We start from the raw sequence: 13242 nt of genomic DNA on the forward strand, positions 1-13242 counted from the left end.
CGCACACGGCCAGAATCCGTCCATGCGACGGTCGGCCGCACGCAGGCAGACAGCCCTGGTGGCGGCCATGCGTGAGTAGGCCGTGCACAGGCGGCGGCCGCGTGCTGGCAGCAGCCACCCGCGGGCAGGAACCGCCGCAGCGGCAGCGGCCGCGCGCAGGCTAGAACTGCCGCTGGCAGCCGCACAGGCGGTCGCTGGCAGCCGCGCACAGGCGGCAGCCCGCAGCCGCGTACAGGCGGCAGCCGCGCACAGGCGGTCGCTGGCAGCCGCGCACAGGCGGCAGCCCGCAGCCGCGCACAGGCGGCAGCCCGCAGCCGCGCACAGGCGGCAGCCCGCAGCCGCGTACAGGCGGCCAGGCCGCAGGCAGCAGCGGCAGCGCCGCTCGCGCAGGCGGCGGCGATGGCAGATTAGGGTTTTGGCATATTTACGTTTTTACCATCGAGGCTAGGGTTTTGAAAATTACAGTTTTACCCTTTGCAAATATCGTAATTACAGTTTATGTTCTGTCAACGTATTTACGGTTTTGCCCTCGGGTCTAATTTCTGCCAAATTACAGTTCTGTCATTCGCATATTTTCGATTTATATCCTATCAAATATTTTCGGTTTTTTATCATTATGAAATTGAGAAATTTAGGTTAAATTCTCAATTATAAAATTGATAAATATCATTTATCATAATTATGATTAATTTTAATCATGATTATAATTTTTGATTATTTGATTGGATTTAATTTTGATAAAAAAAAACTATAAATTATGGTTTATTTTATGGTTTTCTCATATGAATTATTCATTATATATGTGGTAAATAAAATTAAAATCCAATTATTGTTTTTGGAATTTTCATTTATTTATTCACATGTATATGCTTGAAATTATCATATGAGTTTTATTATTGTTCAATAATTATTATGGTTATTTATTATTGAACTGTTTTGCATTAATATTCAATAATTATTGTTGTTATTTTATTATTGAATTGTTTTGCATTATGTTCAATAATTATTGTTGTTATTTTATTATTGAACTATTTTACATTATTGTTCAATAATTATTATGGTTATTTATTATTGAACTGTTTTGCATTAAATTTCAATAATTATTATTGTTATTTATTATTGAATTGCTTTACATAAATGTTCAATAATTATTATTGTTATTTTATTATTGAATTATTTAGCAAAATTAAAGAATTATTGATGAATATTATTTGTAATTTATTTCCTTAAGTTTTATCTGACTAGTAGCTGCCAAAGTGGCCTAGGATGATAGACTTTTGTGATATGAATTACAATAAAAGTTTTATCATTTATAGGACATTTTATTTTATATCATGGCATTAGTCTTGTAGCCACCAAAGTGACCTAGACTAATGACTTATAAAATAATATTAAAGAATTAGTCCTAAATGATATTAAAGAAATAATATTCATAATGGCACATATAATTATGAGATTTAGATAATCCCAAAGGAGAATCTAATTCAAATAATTATGTGATGGGGTAGGATGATACTATTTTAGATATCCTTGCAGTTTAGGGTTGTATACCCAAAGGTAACAATACCTATTCCTCAAGGATGGTATTAGTCCTCCAAAAATATTCTTGAGTGAACACTAGATATGTCAATATTTCACCCAAAGGTGTAATATATATGATATCAATAGTTCATCAATTTTTTGACAAACTCAAAGCATTAATGTTGTTATATATCTTTTTGCAGTGGTACTTCCGCATATACATTCATATGCTTCAAGTGTCCCTGTACTTTCTGGATCAAATTATTCAGAATGGTTAGAGCATGTGCAATTCACACTGGGTGTATTAGATCTTGATCTAGCATTACTTGTTGAAAAGCCTGCAGACTTGACTGATGAAAGTACTGCAGAACAAGTTAATGAAATGAAGGCTTGGGAAAGATCTGATAGGCTTAGTTTAATGTTTATAAGAATGACAATTGCAAATAAATAAAGACTTCATTACCGATTGCAACTAGCGCAAAGGAATATTTAAAGGTTATTGAAGACAGATTTAAATCTGCTGATAAGTCATTGGCTGGCACATTGATGAAAGAACTGACTACGGCTCAGTATGATGGTACTCGAGGAATTCAGGATCATATCCTCAATATGGCTGACAAAGCTGCAAAACTTAAAACATTAGGCATGAATGTTGATGAATCCTTCCTTGTGCAATTTATTCTCAATTCTCTTCCTTCTCGGTTTGGCCCATTCAAGATTCACTACAATACAAATAAAGATAAGTGGGACTTGAATGAGTTGACTAGTATGTGTGTTCAGGAAGAATTGAGATTAAGGCAGGAAAATTCATATAATGTCATGACGACTACTCAAGGAGGTGGTAATAAGAAAAGAAAGTTGAAGCATCATCCATCAAAGAGATTTGCTAAGTCTGGAAATGTTAAACAGACTAATGAAAAGAAAGCCTTTACTGTAAAGTGCTTCTTTTGTGGCAAGAAAGGACATGTGAAGAAGGATTGCATTAAACGCAAGACTTGGTTCGAAAAAAAAGGTATTAACTCGACCTTTGTATGTTTCGAATCAAACATTACAGAAGTTCCTTCTAACACTTGGTGGATTGATTCCGGTGCTTCAACTCATGTTACAAATAACATGCAGGGATTCCTTTCAATTCGGAAACCAAAAGAACATGAAAGATTCATCATTATGGGAAATCGTCTTAAAGCGAAAGTGATATCAATGGGAACTTATCGTCTACGCTTAGAGACGGGTCACTTGATGGATCTTGTTGACACATGTTATGTCCCTACAATTTCTAGAAATTTGATTTCTCTTTCTAGAATTGATGAGTTGGGATATTGTATTTCTTTTGGTAGTGGCAAACTCAGCATATTTTATGATTCAATAAAAGTTGGTTCTGGAATTCTGTGTGATGGTTTGTACAGAATTAATTTGGATCTTGAGTTTGCAAAGACACTAATGACCCTGCAATCAAATGTTGGATTGAAACATAGTTTCAATAATGAAAGATCTTCCATATTGTGGCATAGACGATTGGGGCATATCTCCAAGGAAAGAATTGAAAGATTAGTGAAGGATAATATTTTGGAACATTTAGACTTCACTGATTTTGATATTTGTATAGATTGCATTAAGGGAAAGCAAACTAAACAAATAAAGAAAAATGCCACAAGAAGCAAAGAACTCCTTGAGATTATTCATACTGATATCTGCGGACCACTCCATATTCCTTGTTTTAGTGGAGAAAAATATTTCATCACATTTATAGATGATCTGTCCAGATATGGCAAAGTTTATCTAATACATGAAAAGTCTCAAGCCGTTGATACTCTTGAAGTATACATAAATGAGGTTGAGAGACAATTAGATAGAAAAGTTAAAATTGTCAGATCTGACAGAGGTGGTGAATTTTATGGCAGATATGATGGATCTAGTCAGAATATTGGTCCTTTTGCTAGATTCCTGGAACAACGGGGTATTTGTGCTCAATATGCATTACCAGGTGTGCCACAACAGAACGGTGTTGCTGAAAGGCGAAATCGTACTCTGATGGATATGGTTAGGAGCATGATGAGTTACTCCTCTGTACCTGAGTCGATGTGGGGTGAAGCTCTTAGGACAGCTATGTATATCTTGAACAGGGTTCCTAGCAAGTCAGTTTCATCGACTCCATTTGAGTTATGGACTGGTAGGAAGCCCAGTCTGAGACATCTACATATATGGGGGTGTCCTGCAGAGATAAGAGTATTCAATCCACATGAAAAGAAATTGGATCCAAGAACTATTTCAGGATATTTTATTGGTTATCCAGAAAAATCCAAGGGATACAGATTTTATTGCCCTAATCATAGTATGAGAATAGTAGAATCTGGTAATGCAAAATTCCTAGAAAATGGTGAAATCAGTGGGAGTGAAAAATCTCGAAGGATTAATTTTGATATTGAGGAGATTCAGGTTAATTCTCCTATATCATCTCCTGTCCGAGAGATTGTTGTTCCTCAAATCAATGAGAGTAATGATGGGGGTGAACAACAAAATAACATCCAAGAACTCTCACATGATGTTGATGTCGCCGCTGATGATCTTGTAGAACAATCACAATTGGTAGATTTGAGAAGATCTCAAAGGAAAAGGAAACATGCCATTTCTGATGATTATGTTGTATATCTACAAGAATCAGATTATGATATAGGAATAAAAAGAGACCCCTTATCGTTTTCACAAGCCATAGAAAGTAACGATTCTGAAAAATGGTATGATACAATGAAAGAAGAGTTAAAATCAATGGTACAAAATGATGTCTGGGATCTCGTTGAATTGCCCAATGATTGTAAAAGAGTCGGTTGTAAATGGGTCTTTAAGACAAAACGTGACTCAACGGGCAATATCGAACGATATAAAGCCAGACTTGTGGCCAAAGGTTTTTTTCAGAAGGAATGCATCGACTATAATGAGACTTTTTCTCCTGTTTCTAAAAAAGGACTCATTGAGAATCGTTATGGCATTAGTAGCTCATTATGATCTTGAGTTGCATCAGATGGATGTGAAAATAGCATTTCTGAATGGGGATCTAGATGAGGAAATCTATATGGAACAACCCGAAGGATTCATAGAAAAGGGAAAAGACAGTTGAGCTTGTAAACTTAAGAAATCCATTTATGGCCTTAAACAAGCTTCCAGACAATGGTATATAAAGTTTCATAATACCATTACTTCCTTCGGATTTAAGGAAAACACTGTTGATCAGTGTATATACCTGAAGGTAAGTGGGAGCAAGTTTATTATATTGGTATTATATGTGGATGATATTTTACTTGCCAGTAGTGATCTTGGTTTATTGCACGAAACCAATATATTTCTCAACAAGAACTTTAAGATGGTTGATATGAATGAGGCATCCTATGTTATTGGCATTGAGATATTCAGAGATAGATCTCAAGGATTATTAGGATTGTCTCAGAAAGGATATATTGATCGTATCTTGGAGAGATTTAATATGCAGCTTTGCTCAACCAATGATGTACCTATTACTAAAGGTGAAAAATTCAGTCAAAACCAGTGCCCAAGAAATGACTTAGAAAAGAATCAAATGAAGAATATTCCTTATGGATGCGCAGTTGGAAGTCTATTATATGCTCAAACCTGTACAAGACCAGATATCAGTTTTGCAGTTGCAATGCTGGGAAGATATCAAAGCAACCCAGGAATGGAACATTGGAAAGCTGCAAAGAAAGTAATGAGATATCTACAAGGGACAAAAGATTATATGCTCACATACAGGAGATCTGATCAGCTTGAAGTAACTGGATATTCAGATGCTGATTTTGCAAATTGCCTCGACAGCAGGAAGTCCACTTCAGGATTTGTATTTATGTTAGCTGGTAGGGTAATTTCTTGGAAAAGTGCAAAGCAATCGCTTATTGCATCATCAACAATGGAAGCTGAATTTGTGGCGTGCTTTGAGGCCACAAATCAAGCTTTATGGCTGCGAAATTTCATCTCAGGACTTGGTGTGGTCGACTCAATTGCCAAGCCGCTGAAGATATTTTGTGATAACACCGCAGCAGTTTTCTTCTCTAAGAATGGCAAGTACTCTAGTGGTTCCAAGCACATTGAGATAAAGTACTTGGTGGTTAGAGAAAGAGTCCAGAAACAGCAAGTGTCAATTGAGAACTTGAGCACCACTATGATGATTGCTGATCCATTGACAAAAGCCTTACAGTGCAAAATATTCAAAGAACATGTTCTTAGAATGGGGCTTGTGAGCAAGTCATAAAGGATATGGTGATGCATGTTTATGTGGATGCTATTATTGACATTTTACTTAATTAAAGTTATCTGTTTCTGCTATCCTGTTTACATTTATGTTTATGCATATTATGGTTGAATGTAATAACAGGATTGTCTTGACAAGACAAATTATAGGGGTCATTATAGACTATGTTAGGAAAGACTAACAATGTTGTGGTACATAGAAGGGAGTATGACATTGATGAAATACAACCGCTATGACTCGCATTGATAGTTGGACTTAATATAGTATTATTGTGATTATTGGACTTATTGGCTTGTTTTAAAATATGGCCATGTATAAAATGCTTTTCAAAATTTTTTGGAATCCAATTAGGTAAAATTGTTTTCAAACAAATTTTGTTTTGTTTGTTTTGATTTTGTATCTCTTTTATATCTTATCAATTAATGGGCCAAGTGGGAGAATGTTAGAATATGTGGCCCTTTATAATTGAATAAGATAGAATAACTAATTGGGTTCCGTTGCGATATTTTAGCCAATAAAGACAAGTCCACTACGGAACGATTCCTCGGAGATATTCTTGATGGGAGGAAATCTTCTGAGATCTCATCTCATCGTAGACCCTCTGCTCTCGCCTATAAACGGACAGGATCTCTAGGGGTTGAGGGTGTGTTAGTGTGTTAGAGCGTTATAACATTGACACGTATAGACGCATCTCTCCGTTGAGGAATTCAGTTATTCTCCTCGACTCTCTCCCCAAAACCCTCTCCCCAAATCCATCAATTTGTGTGATCCTGTGAAAGGATAGGAAGAGAGGAGAAAGGGTCTACTCTTCGCACTCCCTGCAGATTCCGCAGCGCGATCGGATTAAAGATGGAGCCTGCAGCAATCTTGGATCACGGTGCTGAGCAGATCATAAACAAGATCTCTGAACGGATGACATCAAAAGGTACGCATCGTATAATTAGATCTATGTATTGAATTTCAATCCTGGCATATAGGTTAATTCCGCATAATTGATTTAGCATAATTACAGATTTTTATGCTTACAGTATTGAGATAACTAGATAAAATGGTGTACTGTATACCCGTACATATGATGGAGACAACTGGTCTTATAGATTCTCATGTGGGGACACTAGGGCTATAGTGTAGGTTCTCATTAGAGAATTTATTTACTAATTGATCCGCTTATGGAATGTTGGATGATTAATGATACTATTAAATCTCGGATTTTGTTGATGAAATCAATTGATAAATTTATGATCTAATATGCATATTGTGTGATGCAAGACTAGCTTTGATCATGGAGAGACAATTTGATTGAAGAGAAGAGAAGACTTTTGAAAGTCTTCTTCTCCAACTCATTTCAATCGTTCAATGGAAGAGAAGACTTTTGAAAACCATTTTCTATAATGTTCCATAACTCAAAATCCATGGATATTAGAAAAATCTTCATTCTAGTCTTCCAATAGGTGTAATATGTCCCATTGAACATGGGTGAACGTACAATTGAATGACCCTCTTAATTGCCGACAAATGCCGTCTCTCTTGGGTTTCAAACCAAATGAGAGTGACCTTGCTCTGATATCATTTGTTAGGATCAAGAGCGGCACTAAGAGGGAGGGGTGAATTAGTGCAGTGGAAAAAGTCATCGGTTTATAAAATATTCGTTCATTAAAAACTAATCTCGGGAGGTACTTGACTTTAGAGTAAATGAACTAGCAATTAACTTAGAAAGTAATGGTAGTAAAGAAAAGAAGAATGGAAATGAGCATACCAGAATTTATAGTGGTTTGGTCATTGTGACCTACATCCACTTCCGATTCCCCCTTTGTCGAGGTCACTAACGTCCACTAATGGTCTTCCTTCAATGGGCGAAGACCAACCACCCTCTTTACAACACTTTCTCCTTTTCACGTGTTTAGGAGATAACCCTTACAAGGCTCACACTTCTCTTGAATGATCACAACACTAGAAAAGGAGGACTTTTAGAACTTTTACCACACTTTTAACACCCCAAGACTTCAAAATATTGTTCAACTTTTGTGCCCTTTCATGTAAAAAATGGTGGGGTATTTATAGGCCCCTATGGCTTCAGAATTAGAGCCAAAAAGTGTCACATCCCTAGATTTCGGGATAATGGCAGTACCACTACCATTATTAGATGGTACTACCGCCTGCAGACTGACACTGGGTGGTACCACCGCTAAGTCTAGCGATACCACCGCCTGACAGAGCACTCAGAGACCGAGTCCCAAGTGGTGCCACCACTGGTCGTGACTTTAAGTGTTGAATGAGCTATTCAACTGGCCTAATTCAATCCTGTTATGGGCCTAGTTAGCCCCTAACTGAGTTAGTGGGATTACCTCCCAATCCTAACTCAACTTAAGATCTAACTATGATAATTTAAGATATTAACTAAGTAATCTTAGTTCAGTATGTCAATTGTTCTTCCGACGATCATCCGGCGAACTTCCGACATTCTCTCGGCAATGTTCCACCGGACTCCTAACAAGCTCCTGGACTTTACGACGATCTTCTTAGTGAATTCTGATGAGCTACTTTGGCAAGCTCCTGGACTTCTCAGTTAATTTTGGCAGAACTTCCGATGAATGTTTAGACTTCCGACGAACTCTCGAACTCCCAACAAAATCTCGATCTTGACTCCGGCTCAACATTTGTTGTATGCCTTACTACTATCATAGTTAATCTTGTACACTTTTCTTAACATATAGATTAGATCAAACAATTTACCAATTGATTTCATCATCAAAATTCGAGATTCAATAATTTTCACGTCCATTTGCCATATCTCATAATCATAGTATGCTGCATTAGCCAATAGCATTCGGATGGATTTTAATATGGTTGCGAGTGAGAAGGTTTCGTTATAGTCAACACCTTGCCTTTGACAATACCCTAGAGCCATTAGCCTTGCTTTGTAGGTCTCTACCTTTTCATCTACTTTGATCTTCTTCTTGAAGATCCACTTGCAACCGACGGGTATAATACCCTCGGGTGCTTCAACTATGTTCCAAACCTTATTAGAGTACATGGAATCCATATCAAAATTCATGACTTCTTACCACTTCTCGGAGTTTATACTCGTAATAGCCTCCTCGTAGGTCTAAGGATAAATATCCTCAACATTCTCTCCTCTAATATGTCCTATATATCTTTTAGGAGGATGGGATACTCTATCGGAACTATGTAAAGTTGGAACTTATGTGCTAGGTACCTGAACAGACTCAGGCTATGGAGTGGTTCTTGAGCTAGGTTCTCCAACCTCACTCAACTCGATCATGCTCCCACTATCTCCGCCAAGAATGTGTTCCTTCTCAAGGAACACCGCTCTCTTGGCTACAAGGACCTTTTGGTCCTCGGTGTGATAGAAATAATACTCACATATTTCTTTAGGGTATCCCACGAACTTGCATCACTCCGTCTTGGATTCCAACTTATGGGAGTTATGTCTTTTAACATGGGTAGGATAACTCTAAATCTTCACACTGCCAACTTAGTTGGAACTCTGTTCAAAATGTAAGCTACAATCTTTAGGGCATATCCCTAGAATGAGATGGGTAGGTCAGCGAAGCTCATCTTGGATCGCACTATGTCTAACAGTTTATGTTTCCTCCTTTCAGATACACCATTGAGTTAAGGTATATAAGAAGGTGTCTATTAGGATAGAATCTCATGGTTTTTGAGGAACTGGGTGAACTTTGTACTCAAGTACTCACCTTTTCGATCTAATCAAAGAGTTTTAATACTCTTTCTAGTCTAGTTCTCCACTTCATTCTTATACTATCTGAATTTCTCAAATGTCTCGGACTTGTACTTTATCAAGTACATATATCCATACCTTGATAAATTATCAGTAAATGTAATAAAGTAGGAGTAACCACCTATGACATGAGTTGACATGGGTCTACATACATCACTATGTATGAGTTCCAACAGCTTAGTGACTCTCTCTTTAATTCCACTAAAAGGAGAGTTGGTTAGTTAAGTGCTATATTAAAAATATCGAGATATATAAGTGAGATTGAAGGATGAGTTTAGACCACAAATATCAAGTTGTTACAACTGTATAATTATATTAGTAAATAAAGAAAAGAAAACTTGAAATAAGATGTAATGAAATTGAACCCTAGACTTTAAGATAACCTTTTAAGTACCTCTATTTATTTTAATCTCATCCTCTTTATTAGCCTAATAAATCATAATCATTTTTCTCTTTCTTTAGTCATTCCCTTGTCTTTTCTCATGGAGGCTAGGAAACCTCAACTCTAGGGAAGGTTGAGGGTTGAGGTAACAAAAACTCAATTCTTCCCTTGTTATACTTAGGATTTTGTTTTACAAATTATAGATTGATATTTTTAACTACCTTTGAGTAACTTAGACTTCAAATTTATATTTAATTTTTGAATATATATTTTATATAAGTCTCTTATAGTTCTAATGCCTCTATATGACCTTAATTTGAGATTGGTGCATAGAGTTATGAGTGTCTCAATCTTTGATACTCAAAATCTCCTATTTTCTTAGAAAGAATTATATTCGAGCTAAATTGACCCCCTTAGTTATATGATTAGGCTCGATTCTTTTGACATATTTTAAAAGATTTTCTCAGGGTTTTGTGAGATTTATAATTGAGTGAATACTACTTTTGTGCACCAAGATATTAAGTTTATAAGTCCAAATAGTCCCAACCCAGTTTCAACACAACAGAATAAATATCAGTAGTAACTTAGGAGGATTGTTTAGCCTCTAAATGATTCTATTTTAAGTTAAAAATTAGTATATAAATTTAATTTTATATGTTTCCTAATTTTTTATAAAATTTTATGATAATTCAAGATTGATTGATCAAGTAAAATAGCGAAGAATTTTTTTTTTCATAGAATTATGTGGTGGTTTGAGTAATGCTAACTAGTTCATTGATTATAAAACAAATTATTAAAAAACATTAATGGTGAAATTTAGATAATTTTTCAGGTTGAGTATAGTTTATTTTATTATGGATTTTATTAAATTTTTTTATGAATTATTGCTATGAGTTATATTATAAATCAATAATTCAAGAGCTAAGATTCTTAATTAAAGCATCTCATAATCCTATACTACTAATTTGATAGGTGTACTACTCTATAGTATACTCGATCATTAAGAAACATATTTTTTCACTATTATCTTTATTTTTGAGTTAAATCAAGTAAGTGTAAGTTTAATTTATTATAAAATAATGGTCAAATATATTATCATAATCATAATATATTTTATAAAATATGTTCTGAATAATATAATTATCATGAGCTATGAGCTAAATGTAAATGCATATATTTTATAAGCAAAAAAAATATTTGAATTATGATAAATATGTCTTGTTTGTATGCATATCTGATGACGTGCGGTATGAGAGTGCATGTATTTTCTATGATATACCATATGAGAGTGTATGATTATATAACGTGCAATACATATATATGTATGATATGTGGTGTGAGAATAGACGTATATTATATGATATATAGCATGAGAGTACATGTATATATTATGACATATGATGTGAGAATGTACGTATCTGTTATGATATAGAGCATAGAAGTCCATGAATTTATTATGTTTCCTACATGTGCATATAAGTATTTTAAATTATTTTGACATAAAATTTTATTTATTTATTTTGCATATGCTATGTTGTAAGATTATACTTGTTAAACAAGTCATATGATAATGTGTTTACTATTAAATGTCTTATGCTAATAATTTTAAATTATCATATACATGAGATGATATATGCTCACCAACATAAAGCTATAAATATTTATACTTACTAAGTAATTACTCATTATAGACTCTATTTTATATATAAAGATACTAGTATCCCACTTAGGTGATTATGTCAGAAAGTGAGCATATGTGAGCCTATGCCTATAGATCAATCCACATAGTACATATATGGACTGATTTACATGCATTTTATATGTATAACTTATATGGGTATGTTTTTCTTTAAGTTAGGTTATAATTATGTATAAGTGTCAAAATCACTATGTTTGTGAGAACCTTATCATTTGATTAGTAAATTAGCACGTTTTATTTTTAAGATTGGTTACACTCCTATTAATAGTAATAAAAGAATTAAAAATAATAATATTTTACTTTACTTCTGCATTTAGGGTAGGAGTATAGTATTACAATACATTAGTTATTTTAAACTATATTAGGAAAAACTAATTGTATTGTAGTACGCAAAAAATAGTATGATATCGATAAACCACTATAACTTATATTACTAGTTAGACTTAATGTAATATTATTATATTTATTAGACTTATTATTTTTTAATTCATATGTGTATAAATATTTTTTTAAATTTTATAATCTAATTAAAAAAAATATTTTATTTATTTTGATTTTGAACCCTTTTATATCTTATCAATTGATGGACCGAGTGAGACAATATTAGATTTTGATATGTAAATTAATTAATTATGATATACTAAGATTTTAATTAGATTCTAATTAAAGTGATTGACAAATAGAAAATAAATCCATTTATATCAGGATATCCTATGGGATGACCTTGATAGGAGGAATTATCATATTATCATCCTACGCTTTCTGCTCTAGTTTATAAAAGGATAGGACCTCATAGGAATAAAACACTAGAAATTAAGATTATAGATCTATTGTTAATCTCTTTTAGTCCCTATTCAATCATTCATTGTAGTCTTATAAAGAATAAGAAAAGAGGAGAAGACAAGTTTAGTTTTCTTTAAAGATCAATATCACTATAGCTTTCGAATCCGATGATGATACATTTATAAATCAGATAAAGATTTTCTAGATAACATTAAAAGTTACATAATCTTGATTTTAATCTACCATTATTTGATTTCGATTCTAACATTAATTTTTTTTGCATAATAGTAGGATAATTATAATTTGTATAGGTTCCTTACATCATAAATGGTTAAAGGATAAGATGGATGCATTCATTCAAGATAAATGCATCAACAATAAGGGATACTTTGATTGGTTAAGATACATAGTGCACTTTTGTAAATCTTCCACATATGCATCATGAAAAAAAAATATATTTTTGCTTAATTAGAACATATCAAGTGATTTGTTGCTTATGTCTTAATTGAATACACTATGCTCAAAGAAAAACTTTTGCTCAATTATAATGCATTAGGTGATTTTGAAGTTTATGTCCTAGGTGAAAGCATTATGCAAGGAGATGCTTTGCCTAGTTAAGTTTATTGAATAAATAAATTTATTTGAGATAAATTTATCATGTGCTTGAAAATGCTTTGGTTGGTTAGTTAGAGAGAATCAAGCATTTTGAATGCTTGTCTTGAGTGAATGTATCATGTACGAAGAGATGTTTTGTTTGTTTATGACATTATCAAGTGATTTGAATCCTGTCTTAGGAAAATCTTATTTTGTATGAAAAGATGTTTTGCTCAGTGAAA

The sequence above is a fragment of the Musa acuminata genome, chromosome BXJ3-8 (genome assembly GCF_036884655.1).
Source record: "Musa acuminata AAA Group cultivar baxijiao chromosome BXJ3-8, Cavendish_Baxijiao_AAA, whole genome shotgun sequence".
NCBI lineage: Eukaryota > Viridiplantae > Streptophyta > Magnoliopsida > Zingiberales > Musaceae > Musa > Musa acuminata.